General features: G+C 46.3%; 2 protein-coding genes and 1 pseudogene across 2 annotated transcripts in view; 2 read left to right on the top strand and 1 right to left on the bottom strand.

Annotated features, from left to right (window-relative positions):
- Positions 1 to 25,955, top strand: part of DISP1 (dispatched RND transporter family member 1) — a 1,033,384-nt gene that overhangs the window by 558,275 nt on the left and 449,154 nt on the right. The window lies entirely within an intron of this gene.
- Positions 1 to 25,955, bottom strand: part of LOC110255736 (uncharacterized) — a 230,729-nt gene that overhangs the window by 152,415 nt on the left and 52,359 nt on the right. The gene's annotated exons all lie outside the window — the stretch shown is intronic.
- LOC106505091 (multifunctional methyltransferase subunit TRM112-like protein pseudogene) lies at positions 4,904 to 5,300 on the top strand (annotated as a pseudogene).

Genomic DNA, 25,955 nt, shown 5'->3' on the forward strand with positions numbered 1-25,955 from the left:
ACAAGCCACTACTCATTAGGGTCCTACCTTCATGACTTCTTCTCACCCTAATCACATCCCAGAGGCTCAACTCTAAAAACCATCACATTAGGAGTTACAGGTTCCACAGATGAATATGGGGAGGGGGGAGCACAATTTAGCCTCTAACGTTGTACCCCTGGCTTCCCAAAACGTATGCCCATTTCACAGGCAAAATGTATTCATTCTGTCCCAATGGCCCCCAAAGTCTTATCTCATTGCAGCATCAACTCTAAAAGCCTCAGCTAAATATCATCTGCATCAGATATGAATGAGACAGGAGGTACACAGCTTGTCCTGAGGCAAATGCCTCTGCGCTGTGAAGGCGTAAACCCAGGCAAGGTGTGTGCTTGCGAAATGACTTAGTTAGGACACCCCCTTCCAGGGCGGGGGGTTGGGAATCAGAAGGAAGAGGGGGTGACAGGCCCTGAACTTGGCAAAAGGAAAATCCCATGAGAACTGAAGTCTGGAGAAGAAGCCTTTGATTGAGCTTCTGCCTTCCGGACTCACCGGGACAGTGGGTCTGCCTCTGGGTTGGGAGGGCTGTACCCACAGGGCTCTGGGCAGCGCTGTGCCCGGGGGTCCACTGCGGTCCCAGCCACAGGGCTTGCAGGGAAGGCCCATCCCAGGCCTCCGTCACAGGCCACCTGGCCAGTTGAAACCAAGGCCCTGATGTTCTCTGAATCGCCTTCAGGTGCTTTTTCCATGTCCTTGAAGAGCAGTGCCCGCTTTTCAGCCATTTAGCTCTACAACCCACTCCTGTAGGATCTAAGAACCCCAACCACCTTCCTTCATTTTGTCTCACTTTTTCTGTCCCTTTTTGTTCAAACTAGCAACCTCTTTGCTGGTATAATCCCATCGCTATTTCTGGCTTTTGCTGAAATGGTTAATAAGTCCACAATCACAGCCATAATCTGTTATCAAATGGTATCTCTTTATCAAATGGTTCAGAATAAGCTCTCTCTGTTTGCCATACAGATACGCCAGTACCATAGACAGGAATGTAAATGGGTGCAGCCACCGCGGAAAACAACACGGGGGTTTCTCGGAACACGGAAAACAGAGCTATGAAAGGACCCAGGGATTCCATTCCTGGGTATATAGCTGAAAAAAAAAAAAATGAAAACACTCATTCAAAAAGATACATGCACCCCAATGTCCATAACAGCACTATTTACATCAGCCACCGAGGTGAGGCCAGGGATCAAACCCACATCCTCGTGGACACTATGTCGGGTTCTCGACCCCCTGAGTCACAACAGGAATTCCAAAAAAAACTTTACCATTAAGCTCTCCCTATGTCCCCGATCCTCTTCTCACGCCCCAGGAGCCCTGGGTCATAGACAGTGTTATCCTCACAGTACAGATGTGGAACGGGACCTAGGGGCGTGTCCAGCAGGAGCGCAGAGCACGGACGGACCCTCGGAACCGCATTCCCGGCTGCGGCTCCTTCCCGCCCGCATCCTCGGCAGCTGGCCTGCCGGTCATCAGCCAAGGATGCCCCTCCGTTCTCCCGACGCGCGCATCTCCACGACCACTCTTCCCTCACTGGGATCAAAAACGAGCCAGGGTTTTTAGCACCAGGCTCTGGGATCGATTAAGTATTTTAATCAGAGATGACCATTAAGGAGGTGCTGTCCGTAGACACGTCCCAGCTAATACCCTCAGCCGCGCCCCATCTGGTCCACTAGCCAATAAGGATGCTTCGATCCTGCACTTGCAGTCCCTGAGTCCCTCCCAATTACCTGCATCTGCAAGCACAATCGCCTCATCAGGCCCTGAGCTAATGCCTCCCAGAACCCCTTCCTGAGGTTACCAATTCTCCAGGACACCGTCTGTCAAGAAGACACAGGGAAATAGATATTCTTCCCCGTTCGAGAGCCAAGGAGAAGATGTCACATTTCCCGCAGCTGTGAGAAAGCCAGGAGCTTTAGTCATAATTAATAGAGTAGAATTCAAGAGAATCTGAACATTTTTTTTTAAATCTATCAGCAGAGAAGGAATCATAGCACATTCTTGAATTTTCAGGAAAATAACTGCAGAGACTTGGGTTATTCTATGTGGTCAGACTGAGCATACCTTGTTTCTGGTAGGAGCTCGTTCCCATTTCAAGAAGAAGTAGACCTGTGACTCGTGTTCCATAGTGACACACTGGATTTGTTCTTTATGGAGGTAGAGTTGAATTACAATGTTGTGTTAGTGTCAGGTGTACAGCAAAGGGAATCAGTTATACATACATACACATCCATTCTTTTTGAGATTTTTTTCCCCATATAGGTTATTACAGAATATTGAGTAGAGTTCTCTGTGCTGCACAGCAGGTCCTTGCCGGTCACCTAATTTAGATATAACAGTGTATGTTAATCCCAAACTTCTCATTTCTCCCTCCCCCAGCCCTTTCCCTTTGGGAAAATCTATGATTTTTTTTTTTTACATCACACTCTAATTGATGGATTCTTGCCAACAGTAACCATCTTTCCCTAGGACCCCCAGGGACACACCTGGCCAGCCACACGCTCCATCAGTACATCAAATTGGTCAGTTAGGTTTGAATGAAAGGGACTTCTCTCCCCTGTGCCACCTGGGAGCAGGAGAGGCATTCACTTTTGAATACATAACTGACCTCCCCTTGACCAAAAAGATGATAGAATCTATGACCCAAGAAAGCCACTCCAATAGAAGAACATACATACATACATACATAAACTTGTGAACATTTATGTACTCAAATTTATGTCAGCTCTCCCCATAACAACAACAACAAAAATAAGTAAATAAATAAAAACATTCTTTTTTCACTCTAAAAAAAAAGAAGAAGAAGAAGACAGCAGAGGTAGGGGTGATGCTTCTATTGCCAAGAATGCCAGTGATTACCAGTAGCAGAAGCTGGAGCAGAAACGTGGACCAAATTTTTCTGTGACACCCCTTAGAAGGAACCAGCTCTAGCAACACTTTGATTTTGGACTTCTAGCCTCCAGAACTGTAAGTCATTCTACCTAATATTCTATGATAATCTATATGGAAAAAGAATCTGAAAAAAAAAATGGATGTGCATATATGTATAACTGAATCACCTTGCTGATATAGTAGAAATTATCACAACATTGTAAATCAACTATACATCATTAAAACTTTAACAAATAAAAAAAAGAACTATGTGTCAATAAATTTCTGTTGTTTAAGCCACCCACTTGCGGGCTTTTTGTAATAGCAACCCTAGGAGACTAATGCAGTGCCTCTATTAAAAAAAAAAAGAAAAGAAAAGAAAGCCACTCCATCCAGCCCCCAATTCCTTCTGAATGAATTTCCTTCCCTCCAAAACAGCAGCGAACTCAGCAAAACAGTTAGTAGCAGCTTGGACTAGTTTGAGTCTAGCTGTCACTTTCCAGACAGGCTCAACGTTGGAGATTAACCCACAAGAACACAAACATAGCCTGACCGCAGAACAGGGCCCTCAAGAGCTCACAGGAGTGCATGCAGAGATTGTGACAAGTTCACGCTGGGCGGTATCTCCGTGCATCCCAGGCCATCTGCTCCTTGGCCACGGCCATCGTGGCAGGACGTCTCCTAGGCCACTGCTGCTGCGCTGAAATTGTGCCCTCTCCCCTGTGACCTGCTAACAGACAAGCATTTAGCACTCATCCCAAATCAGAGGGGATCCATTTAATCCCAACAGGCATGCTGTGTAACCACATCTTGACGGGCTCTGCACGAATCTACACTGCTGTGAGATGTGGACTTGGGAGAGCTTCCGGGCTCTGTAGGCTCGGCCGATCTAGAAAAGTACATGAATCTAGTGAACAGTGAGCCCCCATGTGCATAAACCACCAGTAAAACGAAAACAGGGGATAACACTCCCTGCCCCTCCCCTGAGTACCCTCTGCCATGTCTACACCAGCCAACGTCTTCCTCGGGCAATACATATGCTCTGGCACTTGCGCTGGGTTCTGACTCATCATCCCCAGCTCATCGAAGAGCAGGGAGCCAGGAGGATGATGGGCCAAGTTCCTCCCTTCGCGGAGGGATTCAAGTCTAAACTTGTGACGTTCCCTGCTAACGGAGTCCTACATCTGTCACAAGCCCTGTGACTGACTGAAGGAAGAAACGCATCACCCGGACGTAAACTCCTATCCAGTCGTCAGGGTGCACCACCCCAATGCGGGGTGACCTGTGATGGAGCTGTAATTAAGAGCCGCAGAGAAAGCATTCACGTGCTCCTTATAAAGCTCTCAAATGGACTGCAAGAAGGTTCGGACTTTTCTTTGCGTTCAGTATCCTGGAAGCCTTTTTCAAATAGAAGAGAAGTGGACCTCTCTGAACGGCTGCAGGAGGAAGAGGAGGCCGGGGGGAGGAGTGGCCAGGAGCCCATGACACACAAGCCCCATCATCCACCCAGAACTCTTGCCCTCCAGGGCTCTGCTAACCTGGGGCTCCCACTTAAGGGCTCCCTCCCTTTCCTGAATAGTGGCCCTTTCTCTATGTCAAATGTCTTTTGGGCGCTTGATATGGCACACTGAACTGATAAAAAAGAAAAAAAAAAAAAAAAAGGAAAAGGCCTCTTTCAGAATCATGTGAAATGCTTGATAAAGCATAACACATTTTTAAATTCATGGCTAACTTTTAAAGAAAGCTGTTCCGGGTATAAAAAGGGGATTCAAGCCGGAGAGTCAACGCGGGCTGCACTTCCAGGGCTTTCTGTGTACCAAACCCTGGGATGAGCACCTTTAGAGAGAAAATCGTCTTAGGTTTTAATCCCCTCCCCTCACTAGGATGAGCCCCTGGCTTCCAGGATAGAGTCATAGAAAGAGAGTCAGCGTTCTTTGTACGCGGGCTTCGTACCTATGCATCTCCTTATATGCTCTGGTTACTGGCATCCACTCTCTCTATGGTCATTAAATGCTCCCACGTGAGCGGCGACAGGAAGCTGCTCACCCACAACTTGCTGAGCTCGCATGTGGGGGGGTGGCTTCCCCCCGCGGCTCCAGGCCACCAAGGTCCGCATCAACCCTGTGGGGTTCACCCCGGACTTGACGGCGCGTGTGATACCCTAAGTAGAGTGGGCGGCGCTTCTGGAGGCGGCCGACCCCTTGCATCTGTCAAGGGGCCCAAGGAACCGATTCGGGGGTATGAGCGGGATGGGACGTTCCTGAGGAGGATGCGCCACGTGATGCTGGAGGTGGAGGCGCTGGAGGGCGTCTGCGGTGCCCGCAGTCTGGACGCCTATTTCCAACCAGCCTGGGATCCCCAACATGCTGCTGACTGAGGAGGAAACTGAGACCTAAAACCGAGCCAGGCGCCAGTTTTTCATTCTGTGGGCGTGCATATCTTTGTTTACGTATGTCTTGTTTACTGGTTCTGTCCTGTGTATCCCCAGCACTTGGCCCAGTGACACATCAAACACAGTATTCTTGAGCTCCATATTATAATTTTTTCTCATTAAAAGTTCAACTCCCTCCCCCCCAAAAAAATGTGAATCGAGGTATGGTGAAGCAAGAACGCACCGTACCACAGCAAAAACTGCTTTTGGTAGTAGATATCCAAACGCAGACACGGTCCTTCCCAGGCTACTGGGTAAACAGCAATGGAATCCTCAGACCTGAAAATATCTCATTCTATGGAGGCTAAATGGTCCATCTTTGCGAAGAGAAGCCCATCCACCCACTTGAACCCTGGCTTGGCTGGACTCATTTGTTGTCCACTGGTAACCAAGCGAAAGCATCTTGAACCAGTCCGCACACCTGGACCATCCGTCCTGAGCTGACCTTGCTCACCAGTCACCCCCACTCCTACCTGTGGTCGTCTCCCACCATGCTCCACGCGGCCAAGCTGGTCAGCCACCCAAGACCCATGTTCCCTTCTTGGTTAGCACAGCCTCAGTCTCAGAATCTCAACGTGCTGAGGCCCAGCAGTTTAAGCAGAACATAACGATCCCACCCCCATTGCTGGACCTCCACGTGTGGCTGGTAGCGCCATCGCTAGCCACTCAGGTGTAAATGAGCAGGGGTGCAGGTGTGAAACAGCTTCGGCATTCTGGATGGAAGAAACAGACACAGCGTGCACCGAGATCCCTTCCCCATGAATGTGGCTGCAGTGCCTGGAGCTACAGCAGGCAGCTTCAGCCAAGAGGGATCAAACCAACCACTAAGGCAGGCAGGACAGATAGAAAGAGATTGGTCTGAGAACAGGGCTTTGCTGCTCCTTCCATCGAGAATGCAAAACCTTAGACTTATTCTTGAAGATAATTAAATGCCTTTATTGCTTAAAGCACTGTTGGCTGGGCATTCGGTCGATGCAGCTGGAAGCATTCCTGAGATGCCCTTTTCTCCGCATTGCGCTCAGGGCCACCGTGTGTGGTTCGTGGCACCTCCAGGATGAGTACGTGAGAGCTCTTACCACAGTAATGCAATTTCTCACTTATTTCCTATATTAGCCATTTCCTTTCTACAATGGAAGCCCTGCGATGACTTTATTATTATATTACCAACACCTAGAAACTTGTCTGGCACAGAGTAGGTGTTCAGAAAACAATTTCTACTGAGCCATGTCAAGTTGGAGGGATCCGTGGTGCCGGAGCTCTGGAGGACGTGGGGCATTAGCAATGGATCTGATTGTAGGGGAAACACTTGCTCTGTGACCGGGAAGAGCATCAGCTATGAACTTCAGTACCGGCAGGCAGTACCCGAATGTGATAACTTGAAGCCGGCTGCCAAGAGCCGAGCATGGCCTCAGGGGTGGGTACGCCAAGGAGCTCTGAAAGCCTGCGGCCGAGAGGTCCAAGCCAGCCCCTCATCCCCTTTCTCAGGTTTGAGGTAGAGCAGGTGACCTTGGCACCACGGGTAAAGCCTCAGGGTGCAGCACAGAGCGCTGGTCTTCACTCCCCAGTGACAACCTCCCGGGTGCCGTGGGGCCGGATGCGGCCACTCCACATCCTCGGGGCACACACAGACTTCTCATGTGAGATGGTGGCTGCAAATGGTTCGGGGGACCATCCCAAGAGTCGCCACCCCCTGTGTGTACATGACGAAAGACCTCACATCACGATGCACAGGCTTCAGAAGAAAGCCTACCGGCTCATCCAACCTTCATTACAAACGTGTGTGTGAAGTTCATCTGTAGCCCAAACGCCCACATCAGAAAAGCCCAAAGGCAGTTTTGAAGAAATAACTAGAAGGAGTGGCTCTCCCCTGCTGACTTGTTCTCACACTGAGTTCTCTCGTAACCTGCCCTGTACCTCTCACAGATGAGAGAACGATTTCTCATAGAGCTTGGAACATAAATCTTCTATTTACTCCCCCCCCCCTTTTTTTTTTTGCCTCTAAATGACTGCCATCTCCCTCTGTATTAGGAAGGCAGCCTTTTCCTCCCTGGGCGAGGCTCCCTATTTTAAGCCTATTGATTCCCGCCAATGTTATGGATGTTCCTGCAGTCACAGCATCCTCAGAACTGTGCAGAATTCAAAGAGCACTGAGTTTCTTTTCACAGAGGGACATTCTATGGCCTCAAAATACACAGATCTTCCCAAGCCAGGAACTCTTCTGATGGCCTGGAGATGCAGACGGGACCATGATTTGATGGTTTTTATTTTTTCCCAGACTAGGAGTCGAATCAGAGCTCTAGCCACCGGCCTACACCACAGCCACAGCAATGTGGGCTCTAAGCCTCATCTCTGACCTACACCACAGCTCATGGTAAAGCCCGATCCTTAACCCACTGAGTAAGCCAGGGATCGAACCCACATCCTCATGGATACTAGTTGGGCTCGTTACCCCTGAGCCACAACAGGAACTCCAAAAAAAATTATTTTAAGCATATTCTGGATAATCTGCATGATCACCCCTTGAGGTCAATGACACAGCTCTCTAAAGGCCTTGTTTGTGTCTGCATTCGGGATGCTATTAGCATAAGAGACTGCCTGGGGTGACGTATTTAACCATTAGTGGATTGAGAACAATGCTTGCAGCCACATGCTGAGCAGATTCTTCTATCAAATAGCTTGCTTTAAGTGTAACAGTAAAATTGCACTTTTTCACCAGTTGTAAAGATCTTCAACCACCTTCAAACCAGTGATCCCTTTGCCAATTATAAAGCTCAGATTTTAAAGAATAAAGCATTTTCATGTCTTAAATTAGTTAGTAAAATAAAGCTTTGAATTGCCATTTGAAAACTTCAGAGCAAAGGAGTAGCACAAAGGAATTAGAAAAATCCAGAGGGGATCTGAAAGAAAAAATTAAAGAGATGCGCCAAGGAAAGCAGAACTCTGCGGTCATAGCAGGCTGTGGAAATGAAGGTTTCCCAGTCATATGAACAGGATGCTAATTGGTCTAAAGTTGGATTCGGAAGAAACTGGGTAGGAGCAATAAAGGCCACATTCACAGTAGTCAGAGTCGTTGAAATTCAGGGGAAAATCATGGAAGTGAATTTGAGTGATTAAAGGCAATGCTGTCCTATAGATCAGGATAGACCTATAGATCCGTGGAACAGAACTGAGAGGCCAGAAATAAACCTTTGCATTTATAGTCAATCGATTTTCAACATGGTTGCCAGGACAACACAGCAGGGAAAGAACAGTCTTTTCAAACTAGTGACACCAGAACAAATATTTACCCACATTCAAAAGAATGACGTTGAACCCCTTCCTTCTACCATCCACAAAAATAATTCAAAGGGGGTCATAGACCTAAATGTAAGAACCCAAACTCTAAAACTCTTGCATACCCGTGCAATGAAATATTACTCAGCTGTGAAAAGGAATGAAGTCCTGAAATCTGTTATGACATGGATGAGTCTTGTAAACATTATGCTCAATGGAAGAAGCCAGACATACAAGGTCCTCTATTGTATGGTTTCATCACATGAAATTTCCAAAAGAGACAAATCAATAGTGGCTGCCTAGGTCTATAGGCCGGAGAGTGGGAAGCAGGAAGAAAGGCGTGGAGGGACTGCTGATGGGCATGCAGTTTCTTTCTGAAGTGATAAAATGTTAAAAAAAAAAAAATTGGTTGAGGCGATGGCTGCACAATTCTCTGAATATACTAAAAACCACTGAACTAAGTCCTTTTTTTTTTCTTTTCGTTGAAGTACAGTTGATTTACAATATTGTGTTAGTTTCAGGGGTACAGGAAAGTGATTCAGATATAGATATGTATACTTTTTCAGATTCTTTTCTAAGTTATTATAAGATATTGATTGAGTATAGTTCCCTGGGCTATACAGTCGGTTCTTATTTTTTATCTATTTTATATACAGCAGCGTGTATCTGTTAACCCCCTCCCCCTTTGGTAACCATAAACTTGTTTTCTATGTTGGTGAATCTGTTTCTGTTTCATAAATAAGTTTATTTGTATCCTTTTTTTGTTTTGTCTTGTTTTTTGTCTTTTTAGAGCTACACCCATGGACTATGGAGGTACCCAGGCTAAGAGTCAAATTGGAGCTGCAGCTGCTGGCCTACACCACAGCCACAACATCAGATCCAAGCCGCATCTGTGACCCACACCAGAAGTCAAAGCCAGATCCTTAACCCACTGTGCGAGGCCAGGAATCAAACCTGGGTCCTCAGGTTCGTTTTTGCTGAGCCACGAAAGAAACTCCCAGCATCATTTTTTAGATTCCACCAATAAGTGCTATCATATGATATTTGTCTTTCTCTGTCTGGCTTACTTCACTTAGGATGATACTCTCTAGTTCCATCCATGTTGCTGCAAATGGTATTATTTCCTTCTCTTTTTATGGCTGAGTACTATTCCATTGTGTGTATATACTGTGTTTTCTTTACCCATGAATTATGTACTTTACATGGTTACTGTATGGTGTGTGAATCATTTACATAAGGTGAAATGCACAGACTGTAACCTTATAATTTGACAAATCTTGACAAATGCAGGAACCCATGCTACTACCACACCAAATAAAACATAGAAAATTTCTCCTTCCCCAGGAAAGTTCCATTTCTCAGGAGAGTTTCCTAGAAAAGCACCCCTGTTATTTGACTCAGCTTCCCCCAGAAGGTAAGCCGATCACGATTCCTCGCATCGCGGTGCCTTGGGCTTCATCCGCATGGAAGCAAATAGTTCATATTTAGGTGTTTACTTGGCTTCCTGGCTGAGCATAAAGCCGTTGAGCTTCATCTGTGTTACTGAGGGTCTTTCTTTGTCCCTTCCTCTAGGAGTGTATCAGTTATTTTATCAGTTTACCTCTGAAGGGACCCTGGGGCCAAGGCCTCTTTTTAGCTATTTTTAGGAATAAAATTTTTTAGGAATAAAAATACTATGACTATTTTCGGCTTTGCATTAAGATCCTTTTCGTACACAGCCGCACGCAGTCCCCTGCCCCTAAATCCGGGTGAGCTCCCTCGCTCCCTGGTGAATTAGAGTGCGGAGGTGTGGTGTTGTGCCAGCTCCCGGGCCAGGGCTTAACAGACTGACAGCTTCTCCTTCTATCCCTCAGACCACTCACCTGAAAGCCCAGAGTCTAAGTACCCAGCTAAAGCGACCACAGGTAAAGCCCGAAACATCATGAAAACGGAACAGGCCCTGCCGCGTCTAGCCTTCCAGCTGTTCCCATCGAGGGACTCGACATGAGAGCGAGGCTGCCCTGGACCATCCAGACAGGACCAGCTACCAGCTGAGTGTCACCAGTGACCCCAGTCCACACTGGTGAGGCCGAATAATAATTCAGGTAGTTAGTGTAGGAACACAGACTTCTTCAATGTCCTCTCCAATTAATGTCCATGGCTTAAAATTTGTAAGAACAAATCAAGATAAACAGCCCGTGCTTGTTGGAAGATTAACTACTGAAAGCACCTCTGTGGACACTGACCTGTGATCTACATGTTTGGCTGTTAGAAAAGGAATGTAGGAGTTCCCATCGTGGCTCAGTGGTTAACGAATCCTCCGACTAGGAACCATGAGGTTATAGGTTCGATCCCTGGCCTTGCTCAGTGGGTTAAGGATCTAGAGTTGCCATGAGCTGTGGTGTAGGTCGAAGACGAGGCTCGGATCCCATGTTGCTGTGGCTGTGGTGTAGTTCCGATTTGACCCCTAGCCTGGGAACCTCCATATACCGAGGGAGCAGCCCTAGAAAAGAAAAAAAGACAAAAAAAAAAAAAAAAAAAAAAAAGAAAGAAAGAAAGAAAAGGAATGTAAAGAATGGCAACTCTAAGCCTAAGAGAAAGAAGAACAAGAGGACCATCAAACTTGGGGAGCGAATCCTGACTCTAAGCTCCTAACAGACGAGCCCGATGTAGGTGCTGGGCCAGGCCAGTAGGGAGAAGAACTGGAAGCAGGACCGTACACTGGCACCCCCGTCTTTAAGGGATCAAAGCTCCTTCGAAGATGAGAGGGCGGGGACTCAATCCCCCCCGCCCCGGCCAGTGTCTGTGCTGGGAGCTGCCTGCCTGCCTGGAATAAAGACGTTTGCTTGCCTGCCGCCTGTGTGCTCACCAAGTTCCTTCTTCATCTCAGTGAACAAGAACCTGGATTCGGTAACATCTTTCCGGTAACACCAGAGAGCCCAGGAACGTAGCTCAATGAAGCTCTGCCTGAGTTCTTGACTCACCACATCATGAGCCGTCATAAATTGGTGGCTGTTTTGTGCCGCTGGGTTTGGTTCTAGCTCCTGACACCGCATTTAAAACCCAAGCAAGATGAGCGTGGGCGCCTCCTCCTCCTGGGGCTCTGCAGCATAGCTGAACCACGTCCCCGCCAAGTTCATGTCCACCGGGAACCTCAGAATGTGGATTTATTTGGAATCAGAGTTTTGCAGATGTAATGAAGGTAGTAGGATGGAAATGCAATTATCCTGGCGGCCCCTGATCCAACGACAAGTCTCCCTGTAATAGGCAGCGAATGGTACACAGACACGGGAGCTCCCGGAAGCTGGAAGAGACAGAGAGACCTCTTCCCCTGAGCCTTTGGAGACATCCAGATATCGAACTTCTAGCCTCTGGTACCGAGAGGACACATTTCTCTTATTTTATGCCCCCAGGTTTGTGGAAATGTGTTACTGCAGCTCTGGGAGGTTAGGGCTTCCATTCTGTTCCATCAGTCTGTGTGCAGCTCTTAAAAGTGTGGCTGGTTTCTCTGTCGATGGTGGGGTCAGCTACTCCCTCCGCTGTACTTGTGTTACCGCGGTGAAGCTCATGCTGCTCACCGCAGGACAGGCCGATAAATCGAGAGATGAGTTCTTGGAGCAGAGAAGACACTTTATTCCTTTATTCGTTTGGAAAGCTGGCAGACAGAGAAGTCTTTTGGGACTAGTGTCCCCAAAAACCATCTTGCCCAAGCTTAGATGCTAGGTTCTCTTTTAGAATAAAGAGAGAGAGGTGAGGAGAGAAAGCAAAAAAGGCGGTAAGTTGGAGCTCCCGTCGTAGCGCAGGGGAGACGGATCTGACTAGGAGCCATGAGGTTCGGGTTCGATCCCTGGCCTCGATCAGTGGGTAACATCCTTTCAGTGATTCACTCATATTCTGAGTTTCCTAGTGGCTCCGTGGGTTAAGCACACCCTAACTGGAAGCTCCTAGGTAACTTTGGAATTTTCCGTGCTACCACTTTAATAAAGGCTATTATGTCATGAATTTATAGCTACCTTTGTCTCCTTCCTCTTTTGGTGATGTTGGGATAAACATAATCAGCAGCCGCACTGGTCTCTGGGAGAAGTCTTCTTTTAAGCCCCCCTGAAGTATGAGAGGGAGTGGATGAGGTCTGTCAGTTGAATGTGAATTTTTCCACTTTGATGCACTTCAAGCCACAATGCCCACTTCTACATTCCTTGTTCCCGACTGTGCTTCTCACCAACTGCTCTGCCCCCGCCCCTGTTTCTCTGGCTCCACCCCCGTTCCAGGCCAAGACGAATATAGGACAGACTTCTTTCTGTCCAAAAATCAGACTTTCTGAAGCTGAAAATAAACATGTACTTAAACGTGTGTCCTCATTCCTATGATGCTAATGCTTCCGTCCCAGACCGGATCTCTTTCCCTAGCACAGAGATTTCTGGAGAAACCAATTCCGGTCCCATTAGGATGGAGCTGAATGGAACTGAATTTTTAGTGTTAAAATTGTCAGTGTTGGAATTAGACAAAATTAGAAATGCCTCCTTTCATAGTGAAAGGAAAATGCCAGCCACCCTTTCATTAGGAATTGAGCATCTTTTTCCCCTTCGCCTCCAGGAAGTCCTGTCAACAAACTTGAAATGTACCCTGCTTTGCAGATGGCACTGCAGTTGCGGTTCATTCCTCACGCTCATCACTAAATGCAGTGAAACATTCCTTTGTCGCTGCCTCAGACACTAAGTGAGGATCCAAGGCCTGGGAGAATATAAATATTTTTATATAAAAAAGAATTATAACCTGATTTGCTGTTCCCTCACCCAGATGTTTACATTGCTCTGTGTGTGTTTTTTTTTTTTTTTTTTTTTTATCAACTCCACTGCAGGCTGATCTTCAAAATGATAAAAGCTACAGAGATGCTTTATTTTCTTTTTCCCACGATGATTAAAAAAAAAAAATACCCAGGAGTTCCTGTGTGGGGCAGTGGTTAACGAATCCAACTAGGAACCATGAGGTTTCGGGTTCGATCCCTGGCCTTGCTCAGTGGGTTAAGGATCCGGCATTGCCATGAGCTGTGGTGTAGGTCCTAGATGCGGCTCGGATCCCGCACTGCTGTGGCTCTGGCGTATGCCAGTGGCTACAGCTCTGATTAGACCCCTAGCCTGGGAACCTCCATATGCCGTAGGAGCGCCTCAAGAAAAGGTAAAATGACAAAACAAAACAAAAAAACCCAGAGCGGATGAAATATTGATAACGTATCTTTATAACTAGCTAAATCCAAGGTGATTATCTTCTATCTGCCCCCTTCCAGGAAGGTAAGTGAGGCCATGTGGGCAGTTAGACTTGGGTTTGAGTAGAAAGACTGATGTTCTTAAAAGAAAGAGTGGCACAACCAGTGAGGCAGTACAGCCATGTCCAAAGAAAATGCTGGTGAAGACAAACCCACTGTTGAGACCAAGGTCAAGGTCAGAAAGTCAGGAGCCAGGGAGACAGAAGGATGTGCAGTTGACAAGGAGCAAGGAAGAGACAAGGCTTTCTGGTCCAGGACATCAGTTGTGAGCAGAGCAGTGTGCTTATCAGACACTGGTCGCAGGACGCTGGGGTGTAGGGGCTGATTTGAAGATGCAGAGTTCATGAAGGGTAAGAGACCCCCCCACATCAATTACCAAACGGGAGGCAGAAAGGTCCTCCTATTTCTTCTGGACTGAAAATCCTGGCTGTTTCATCGACCCGTAACAAAGGATGCTGAAGAATTAAGGAAAATCTCTACCTTTCCCTTTCAGATGCCAAGTATTTACATAAAAGAACCTACCTGTTCTCTGGGTGTATGGCTTCCCTTCATTCCCACCTCTACTGGGCACCTTCATTCTATAACAGCGTCTTCAATTCTAGTTCTAATGGACCCAATGTATCTCATAACTGGCCCTTTATAGCTCAGTTTCTAGAACTGGAGCTCTGACTTACCCTTGGAAGTTTTACTCCCTGGAGACAGAATTCCTGATCTTAAAACCCAGAGGTTTAAGGCTCTAGTACGTGTGGCTTGAGCTCCTGGGCACTGACCCCACCTGCTTGGGCTCAGAGACATAATCCACCCGGAGTCCCCATTCGGTTCTCTGACCACCTCCTTTGGGACCTCTGTCCACCACGGTCACAGCCCTCGGGTACCAGGGCTGGAGCCACGGCTCTCAGCCTGTACTCCAGCCCTCAACCTGTCTCTGCCATTGGTAGCCAACGACGCAACTGTCAGACCAGTCTGCGAGCCACCTTCCCTCAAGAGGGACACAGCAAGCCAAATAACACATATTTGTGTTTGTTCCCAAATGCAGTGTCCAGCAGTAGCATTATCCAAAGCTGGACATGTCAGAGCCCACCCAGATGCCTATGCGGGAACATCCATCACAAGTTTAAGAACAGTAGAGATGGAGTCCATGGTAAACTACATATTTCTCTAAATACTCTACATTATTGAAAATAAGAATGCCCCTATATTTCAGACATATTAATATATATATTTTTTTCTTCTTTTGCCACACCAATGACATATGGAAATTCCCGAGCCAAGCATCAGATCCGAGCCATAGCTGCAACCTATGCCACACCTGCAGCAACACCATATCCTTAACCCACTGTGCCACAGCTGGAACTCCTCTGAGATATTAAAATATAGAGTAAATACAAATGAAAGGATAGAGAAAAAGTGATATATATATATTATATATTATATATATTATGTTATACATATATAATGGAATATTATTCAGCCTTTATAAAAAGGAAATTTTCCCATTTGAAATAATATAAATGATCCCATGGATGTTATGCTAAGTGAAATCAGCCAGACTCAGAAAGACAAATATCTCATGATTGTGATTATACATGAAATCTAGAAAAAAAAAAGAAGAAGAAGAAAGAAAATAAAAGCCAAAACTAAAAACCATAGTAACAGGGTAGAATGGTAGTTACTAGAGGCTGAGGGGTTGAGGAAAGGGGAGATACTGATCAAAGGGTACAAATTTTCCATCATAAGATGAATAAGTTCTGTCATAAAACTAGAACAAAAACATTTTTAAATGTGTATGGAAACATAAAAGACCCAAATAGCCAAAGGAATCTTTAGAAAGAAAAATGGAGCTGGAGGAAACAGGCTCCCTGATTTCAGACTACACTACAAAGCTAAAGTCATCAAAACAGTGTGGTACAGTCGCAAAACCAGAAATATACATAAGTGGAACAGGACAGAAAGCCCAGACATAAACCCATACACCTATGGCCAACTAATCTATGACAAAATAGGCAAGAATATACAATGGTAAAAAGACAAACTCTTCAATAAGTGATGCTGGGAAACCTGGACAGCCGCATGTAAAAGAATGAAATTAGAACTGCCTTACGTCATGCACAAAAATGACCTCAAAACAGATTAAAGACCTAAATGTAAGGCCAGATACTATAAAACTCTTAGAGGAAAATATGGGCAGGATGCTCTTCGACATAAATCAGAGCAATATTTTTTTGGACCCACCTCTCAAAGTAATGAAAAGAAAAACAAAAGATAAGCAAATGGGATCTAATGAAACTTAAAAGTTTTGGACAGCAAAGGAAACCATTACAAAAAAAAAAAAGACAACCCACAGAATGGGAGAAAAATTTTGCAAAAGATGTGACCAACAAGGAATTAATCTTCAAAACATAAAAATAAAACTCATACAGCATTATATCAAAAAAAAAAACCCAAACAAAAAGAAATGGTCAGAAGATCTAAATAGACATTTCTCCAAGTAAGAAAGACAGATGGCCAAAAAGCACATAAAAAGATGCTCAACATCACTAATTATTAGAGAAATACAAGTCAAAACTATGAGATACCACCTCACACCAGTCAGAATGGCCATCATCAAAAATCTGCAGGAGTTCCCGTCGTGGCACAGTGGTTAACGAATCCGACTAGGAACCATGAGGTTGCGGGTTCGGTCCCTGCCCTTGCTCAGTGGGTTAACGATCCGGCTGTGAGCTGTGGTGTAGGTTGCAGACGCGGCTCGGATCCCGCGTTGCTGTGGCTCTGGCATAGGCTGGTGGCTACAGCTCCGATTCGACCCCTAGCCTGGGAACCTCCATATGCCGCGGGAGCGGCCCAAGAAATAGCAACAACAACAACAACAACAACAAAAAAGACAAAAAGACAAAAAAAAAAAAAAGTCTGCAAACATTGGGTTGCAATGATTGTTGTACAACTATGAATGTAATAAAATTCATTGAATTAAAGAAATTAAAGTCTACAAACAATAAATGCCAGAGAGGGCATGGAGAAAAGGGAACACTACTACACTATTGGTGGGAATGTAAATTGGTGCAACCACTAAGGAAAACAGCATGGAAGTTCCTTAAAAAGCTAGATAAAGAACTGCCATATGATCCAGTAATCCCACTCCTAGGCATACATCTAGACAAAACCATAATTTGAAAAGATGCATGCCCCCCAGGGTTCACTGCAGCACTATGGACAATAGCCAAGACCTGGAAGCAACCCAAATGTTCACCAACAGAGGACTGGATAAAGAGATAAGTACCTATACATCATGGAATAGTACTCAGCCACAAAAAAGAATGAAATAATGTCATTTGCAGCAACATGGATGGACCTAGAGATTATCATACTAAGTGAAGTAAGTCAGACAAAGACAAATTATCATAAGAAATTATTAATATGTGGAATCTAATAAAAATGATGCAAAAGAACTTATTCACAAAAAAAGAAAAACTCAAAGATCTTGAAACCAAACTTATGGTTACCAAAGGGGCAATGCTGCAGAGAGGGATAACTGGGAGGTTGAGAGTGGCATATACATGCTACTGGATGCGGACTGGATGAGTAATAAGGACTTGCTGTGTAGTACAGAGAAATTTACCCAATACTCGACGATGGCCTAAACGGGAAAAAAATCTGAAAAAGAACGGATATATGTATGTGTGTAACTGATTCACTTTGCTGTACACCTGAAGCTAACACAACATTGTAAGTCAAATATATATCAATTAAAAAAAATGTTATGGCCACACCTACGTGCTTTTCTTGGCTTCAGTTTATTTTATTTTATTTTTTGCCTTTTTTTTTTTTTAGGGTCACACCTGCAGCATATGGAAGTTCCCAGGCTAGGGGTCAATTCAGAGCTACAGCTGCCAACCTACACCACAGCCACATCAACTCAAGATCCAAGCCGCATCTGCGACCTACACCACAGCTCATGGCAACACCAGATCTTTAACCCACTGAGCGAGGCCAAGGATCAAACTCGCATCCTCATGGATACTCGTCAGGTTGGTAACCCTCTGAGCCACCACGGGAACTCCAAAAATCTCTCTCTTTTAATACAGAGTTGCATGGGGTCTTTGTCTGTATCCCTGACAAAACCAAGTGAGTGTTTTGCCACAGGGTTCTTGGTGATTATTACAGGATGGGCCACTCATGTCAGAAAGTGCCCTGTGTCTGGCTGTCATCTAGATCTTGGCAGACCAGCAGCAGCAGCCTGAGAGCTCGCCACACATTCAGAATCAGGCTGCTCCCCAAAGCCACCTACAGAAGCTGAATTTTAACAAGATCCCAAGTGATTCATATGCTCATTAAAAGTTTCATAATCGCTGCTCTAAACCCTCCCAACACAATGCAGGAACTCTGCTCCAAGATGACAGAGGGCCTAGCCAGTCAATCAATCAACAAAATATTGCCTGACGGTCTGCTCTGCACCAATGCCAAAAAGGTGGCCAAGCATGATCCAAACACTAAAACACCAGTGCGGGGAGTTCCCGCTGTGGTTCAGCGGGTTACCGACATGACTAGTATCCATGAGAATGCGGGTTCAATCCCTGGCCTCTCTCAAGTGGGTTAAGGACCCTGCATTGCTGTGGCTGTGGCTGTGGCTGCGGTGTAGGTCGGCAGCTACAGCTCTGATTTGACCCCTAGCCTGGGAACTTCCATATGCCGCGGGTGTGGCCCTAAAAAGACAAAACAAAACAAAACGCTAGTGCAAAATGGTATCAATAGAATGACGGTTTGGCAGTAGTTTTCTAGAAGGTACCAGATAAATGAGAGAGGAAATTTGGGCCATGATGGGATTTGTCTCAGAAGGAGCCCTGGGTGTTAGAAGGGGCCCTGGGAGTCAGAGGTGTGTGAGTACAGCCTGGGCTACTCTCTCAGTCTCTGCAGATCTTCCCAAGGTGCTCCTCCTGATAAGAGGGCGGGCAGAGCTGGATGAAGAGGGTACGTGGGCAGTAACAGGACATCAGCAAGCAGTGCATTCTAGTGGAGCAAAAACAGGGGAAGGCCAGAGGCAGAGGCGCATCCTGAGCAATGACTTTATAACGAATCTCTGGGCTGCTGGAGGCAGCAGCTCAGCCGTGACCGAGGGGGTGAATGGCAACTGTCACTGTTGTGACTCTGCTCCAGCTCCACTTCTACCTCCTTTTGAGAATTTAAGTAAAAGAAGGGAACATCCTGAAGGGGACACAGGTTTGCACCCTGTCTTGAGAGTAAGTTCAGCCCTGGCTGGTGGACAGGTCAGGGACAGATGGAGCAAGACATCAGGTTTCTCTTCCCTGCCCCCCCATCACCACCCCGCACCCCTTGCTCTGGGCCTGGACGTGGTTCTTATCCCTTCTCAACAGGAGGATGGATTGGTCGCTGGGGACATGTGGCCAAGTACAGAGACACTTTGGGTTTTATAACTGGCACATCGTTGGTGGAAGAAGCCAGAGATGCTGCTAGAGATCCTGCAGTGGGTAAGAGAGCTTATCTGACCCCAAGGTGGACGGTCTGGAGGGTGAGACACTCGTGTCCATGACAACAGCCCCCTGGGGGCCTTCCTGCCAGACCCCCTTCAGGTGACAGATTCTGGTCTTCTGGTCCTTCCTCCCCTGATCCCCGTGTCCCTCAGCTTCCCTGGGGGTTTCTTTAACAAACCCCCACCCTGAGGTGAGCCCCAGTGTTAAACTCTCCTCAAAAATCCCAGCCACGTGGTAGAGATGTAGGACTGGGTCACTTTGCTGTACCGCAGGAATTGACAAAAATATGTAAATCGACCAGAACTTAAGCATTTTCTAAAAAAAAAAAGAAAGACTAAGTGAAAAAAAATCCCAACCACATGAATCTTTTGATTGTTCCCCAGACCCTATGTTAAGAGTTCTACAAATAATAATTGCTGGAGAAGGTGTGGAGAAAAGGGAACCCTCCCACACTCTTGGCATGTAAATCTGGCACAACCACGGTATGGAGGTTCCTCAGAAAACTAAATAAAGAACTACCATATGATCCAGCAATCCTACTCCTGGGCACATACCCAGACAAAACTATAATTCAAAAAGATCCGTGCACCCCTATGTTCATAGCAGCACTATTCACAACAGCCAAGACATGGAAACATCCTAAATGTCCATCCACAGATGAATGGATTAAGAAGATGTGGTACATATACACAGTGGAACACTACTCAGCTATAAAAAAGAACAAAGTAATGCCATTTGCAGCCACATGGATACAACTAGAGATTCTCATACCAAGTGAAGTAAGTCAGAAAGAGACAAATACCGTCTGATATCACTTGTATGTGGAATCTAAAATATGGCACAAATGAACCTATGTACAACACAGAAACAGACTCAGGGATAGAGAAAAGACTTGTGGTTGTCAAGGGGGAGGGGGAGGGAGTGGGATGGATGAGGAGTCTGGGGTTGGAAGATGCAAACTATTACATTTAGAATGGATAAGCATGAGGTCTTGCTCTACAGCACAGGGAAATACATCATGTCTCTTGGGATAGAACGTGATGGAAGAAAACATAAGCAAAAGTATATACACACACACACATATATATGTACATAAATCCATATGTATATATGAATGCATATACACATATCCACACGCCTGGGTCAGTATGCTGTACAGCAGAAATTGGCACAACACTGTAAATCAACTATACTTTAATTAAAAATATAAATATTTTTAAATGCTTTGCAGTTTTGGTTCAGGGAGTTATGGATATTTGGAGGGCACAAGCTACCCATCTCTTTGCATGATCCTGCAATAAACCTTCCTCTGCTGCAAACTCCAACGTTTCGGTTTGCTTGGCCTCTCTGTGTGATGGGCACGTGGACCTGGGCTAATAAGAAGGCCAGTTCCCTGAAGAGGAACAATGGGAGGTTTTGCTGGATAGGAGGGTAGGGCCAGACGCTGGAAGACCTTGGAAGCCATTGTGGTTTGATTTTTTGTGAGTTTGTTGTTTGCTTTTCGGGTTTTTTTGTTTGTTTGTTTTTTAAGGCCACACCCACGGCATACAGAGATTCCCAGGCTAGAGGTCCAATCAGAGCTGTAGCCGCTGGCCTACACCACAGCCACAGCAACACCAGATCCGAGCTGCATCTGTGACCTATGCTACAGGTCATGGCAACGCCGGATCCTTAACCCACTGAGCAGGGCCAGGGATCAAACCGGCAACCTAGTCATGGTTCCTAGTCGGATTCATTTCTGCTGCGCCACGAGGGGAACTCCCCATTATGGTTTGATTTTTACGCTTTAAATAAAAGGAAGCCACTACAGGTTAAAGACAGGACAGTGATATGATGAAAGGTGTTTTCTGGACGTTATTTTGACAGTGGGACCCAAAATGGCAGGGAGCAGTCAGTACTGAGAAAGCGACGCATGAGCTCACAAGATGGACCTGGATTCGGATGCTGGGAACAGAAAGGAAAAAGGGGGAATTTTAAAGAGGAAACTCACAGCAGGAATCATCTCAAATTAATACAAATCACACTCTCTATAGTGTTATAAACTATTTCTTGGAATTGGCTCTGGACAACTAGCATCATGATAACTAGCAATGACAACTAGCATCATGATAATTAGCATCATGACAACTAGCATCATGACAACTAGCATCATGATAATTAGCATCATGATAACTAGCAATGACAACTAGCATCATGATAACTAGCAATGATAACTAGCATCATGGCTCTGAGTTCTCAGATGAGGAGCCGGACACCATAGACTCCAGGATCGGGTAATATGGCCAAGACAAAGCTCTCCCGGTATCTCTGTAAAGAAAATCTCACTGAAGCCAGCTTCTTGCCCCCCTCTGCACTCACAGCATCAGCTGCTACCACTGTCCCTCTCTGCAGCTGCTCTGCAGCATGTGACATCCTGAACGTGCCTCCACTGGAGACGCAGCGGGAGCTGACATCCATTTCAGGGCCGGCCGTCTGGCAGCACAAAGGCATGCTGTCCCCAGGGCAGCGGGTGTGTCCGGTGCCCTGACTCAGACGGGTCCACGCAGACCTCGCCAAAGGAACTTGGGAATAATTAATTCATTGGCGCTTTTCGGCCCTCTTGTTCACACACTGAGCCATCCCCGGTGGTTTTCCATGTTTCAGAGATCATCCTGCCCAGTGGGAAGTTCCGTCGTTTTCCCTTTTATCCTGGTCCTCCGGCAGGAATGAGCAAGTCCAGCAGGTGACAAAGGGACCGTTCTTAACTTCTGCCAATACAGACAGGAAATTGCTGCTGCTCAATAAATGAGTCTGCATTTTTTATCTCTCATCCTTACTCTGCAATTTCATGCTGCAGGATCCACTTCCTACCAGAAATGTGGAGGTTTGGCGGTGTCGGCTGGGACCAATATCTAGGGTTAGTTTGAGCTGTGGCTCAACAGAGTCCTTTCTGTGGGAGTTCAAGGTCTCTCCAAGGAAATAAAACTCAAAAATCCTCCTGCCCGTAGAAGAATTAGCAGACCCTGGGCATCCCACCTGCCTCAGTGTAGCTGTTACAATGTTCCAAGGACCAAGCAACCTGGCTGTCTCCTTCCTGCCACCCACTAGGAAAGGCAGGTGGCCCACTTCTCACCCCACCCCTATATGGGCAACATACGCCCACAACCAACCAGCAAGTGTATCCTGAGGCCCCCCTTCTGCCCCAACCAATCAGCGGGTCCGCAAGCGAATGGCAAGACCACTTCCCCACCCCACTGTCTCTGAGCTATAAAAAGCCATGATCTGGTGCCCAGGGTGAGCTCTCTGTGATTATCAGAAAGTCTGCCCAGTCTGCCCACTGCGTTAACCTCTGTCTTGCCTCAGTAAACTTGTCTTTTCTACACCTTGCTTGAATCTGGAAACTTCTTTTTCCAACTGCGTGCAGAGGCCATAACACTTTTCTTGATGGCCCAGGGGATCGGTCAGACGGAGATTTTAGCTGGGAAGGAGCGAGTCGCAGCATCACAGTGGAGGGGAGAGTCACTGTGTCACAGCTCTCCTCTGGACGGCTGGGTTTTTATTTCATTGGCCCGAGCTGGTTGAAAACTTCTCCAGAATGCTGTGCTTCCTTTTCCCTTAGAAGAAGCCTGGATTTTGACACTTAACCCACCATCCAATTTAAACCAGATTAAGCTCTTAGATATTGATAAATGACTGTAGGATTATGGCCAAAAACCAGGCTATATACATATATATATATATATATATATATATATATATATATTTTTAGGGCCAAACCTGTGGCACATGGAGGGTCCCAAGCTAGGGGTCAAATTGGAGCTGTAGTTGCCGGCCTACACCACGGCCACAGCAACGTGGGATCCTTAACCCACTGAATGAGGCCAGAGATCCAACCTGCCTCCTCATGGATGCTCGTCAGATTCGTTCATGGCTGAGCTACGACGGGAACTCCAAGAAAAAATTTTGAAGAATGCAAAATCAAATGAGAAAAGCTGACATCCTAGGTGAGGAAATACAGAAAGCAATTAGCTCCTCTCATCATTCTGGCAAACGACTAAAGACACCCAATTGGGAAGGAGTTCCTGTTGTAGCTCAGGGGGTCACAAACCCGGCTAGGATCCATGAGGATGCGATGCCCCCACTGACAAGCAGTGGGCAAGGAGCTTTTACCGGCGGAAGCAGGGCTCCATGTGGAACCAGCGCAGTCAGCTGCGACAGTGATCCTGAAATTGGTCCTGGAGTGCTCTGACCTGTGCATTGAAAGCACCATTAATGGTCAGTTCCAGGGTCAATTTGTTCCCATTTCTTCGAGGTCTGTTCTCGGAACTGTGGCAGCTGATGTCACAGCTACAGTCTGGCCATCATGTACTTAGCTTGTACCACTTGGTGAAGGTTTCAGTATCTACGAAATAGTGTAAAGCACATGGCTCAGAACAGCAGCCCCAGCCCTTGAGGAGGAACTAAAGTCCTCCACTGCGCTCAATACCTAAACTGCTGTCGTGTCCTGTTTGCCTGCTTTCCTTTGCTTCTGCGTGTTCTCACTTCTCTGATTAAGCTTATTCTTTAGCTTCGGTTTTTCTACAGACAAAAGGCAGAGGCAGGACAGCGAGGGGCCAGACTAGGGCCCTGCTCCATTTCAGAGGAGGATCCTGTTGTGGGACTGAGCCCATAACTTATGGGGTCCGACGCTCTGTCCGGGTAGATGGACAGTGCAGCATGGAGCAAATTACACTGCGTAGCCACTGAGAACTGCAGAATTGCTTGCTGGTTTGGGGAAAGCACACGCATACGAGATTTGTGCTCTTCTTTAAAGGCGTAAGAAAGTTTCTGGGTAAACAGCTTGAATGTTCAACAGAAGGTAATGTATGACATTTATAAACACGAATTATTTCATTTACAAACGCTGATCTGAAATTAGAGTGTTGTTTCCTTGATATGTGAATTTGCCCCTTCAAGCACTGGATGTGTTTAAGAGAATCAATTGCATTTGAAGGTACACGAAGATATTTAAAAGATACAAATGAATTAGGTTTGTAAATTGCGGTTAATTGTTTAGAGGAAATCAGTCTGTTAAGCTTATTAATTCATTAAATATTAACTAAGGTACATGGAAGGGTAATTATTCTTATTCCTACATAAATATTTGATAAATTTGAAGATGGAATAAGAAGCTTTGTAAGCTGAACTTAAAGCCTTAAGAAAAATGTTTTATTTTGTGACTTTAATAAAATAAGTCACAATTTTAAAATCCCTTAACTATAAATAAATCTTTCTACACACACATACACACTCCCCCTGGGCAACGTTAAAACAATGTTAAAAACCAATGTCAGTGGGGGTTTTTTGGCTGCACTTTTTTTTTTTTTTTTTTTTTTAAGGGCCGCACCCACGGCATATGGAGGTTCCCAGGCTAGCAGTCTAATCGGAGCTGTTGCTGCCGGCCTACACCACAGCCACAGCAACACCAGATCCCAGCTGCGTCTGCGACCTACACCACAGCTCATGGCCATGCCAGATCCCTAACCCACTGAGGGAGGCCAGGGATCGAACCCACAACCTCTTGCTTCCTAGTTAGATTCGTTTCCGCTGCGCCACGACAGGAACTCCCCAGCTCTGCTTTTTTGAGTCAGGCTCCACCCACCCCGTGGAGAACAGGGCGCAAGGTCACGTGATACAAAGCATTTGCAATGACTCTGCTCTGAGGGTCATGATCACGTACAGCCAGTACATTTGTGTTTTACAGACACACGGTTCCAGTTTATTTTTTATGGCAACAAACTTAAAGCTAAAGAAGGGCCACATATTATTACAGTACGAACATCTTCCCACGTATAGCCTTGTATTACAGACTTAGGGACACAAACTGAGCCAGCTTCTCCACCTTCCCTGAAGTCACTGGCAGACGCCCAGCAGGGCAGAGCATGAAGGCAGAACCCGCAGGTCACTCCACGTTAGTGACCACCTGGTCACAAACCTACATTCTTGCAAAGCAGCGGAGTTTCAACCAGTTATGATTCTCTTTCACTTGATTATTCTAGTTCTCCAACTTGGAAATGAAAAGAACTTTGTCAGACAAAAGCCTGGCGGGCTTTGAGCTCCCTTGTGGCTTTGGAAACTTGGGCTTGTCTGGTTTTTTTCAGTTCTGCATCACTCATGTCATTATTGCCCAGAAGCGAGGGAGCGTTAATGCCTGATTGGTGTCACCCAGCTGGGCGCCTTCCTGACGGGTTACGTCTCGAGCGGAACTGAGGCTCAAGATCCGTGTTCCCTTTGCATTCACAGTGGAAAACGAACCAAAGCAAACGTCGAAGAGCACTGCCTTTTCCGTCAGTTTACTGACCCCATCCCCAACCCGGGCCTGACCTGCCCTCAGTGAATCCGTTTCGGCTTTTACGGTCATCGCTGGTTCCTCAAAGAATTCAAACCACCTGTCCAGTGTATCCCTCCAGGATGTGCAAGGGCTTCAGACGCAGCGGGTAGCTCCTCCCGACCCCGCCGAGGTGTCCCACTCTCAAGAAAGATCTTCCATGAACTGAGCTCTAGTTCATCTCCAAACTTGAGTTTCAGGCTCCCACACCAGGACTCGACTCGGATACCAAAACAAACAAAAAGTAGGGGTGGGAGAGCTAGCCTCCAGAAA

The sequence above is a fragment of the Sus scrofa genome, chromosome 10, assembly GCF_054392235.1.
Source record: "Sus scrofa isolate SSC_HxYL_T2T_F1_AM1 chromosome 10, Sscrofa_HxYL_maternal_Yorkshire_Landrace_v2.0, whole genome shotgun sequence".
In the NCBI taxonomy this organism is placed as follows: domain Eukaryota; kingdom Metazoa; phylum Chordata; class Mammalia; order Artiodactyla; family Suidae; genus Sus; species Sus scrofa.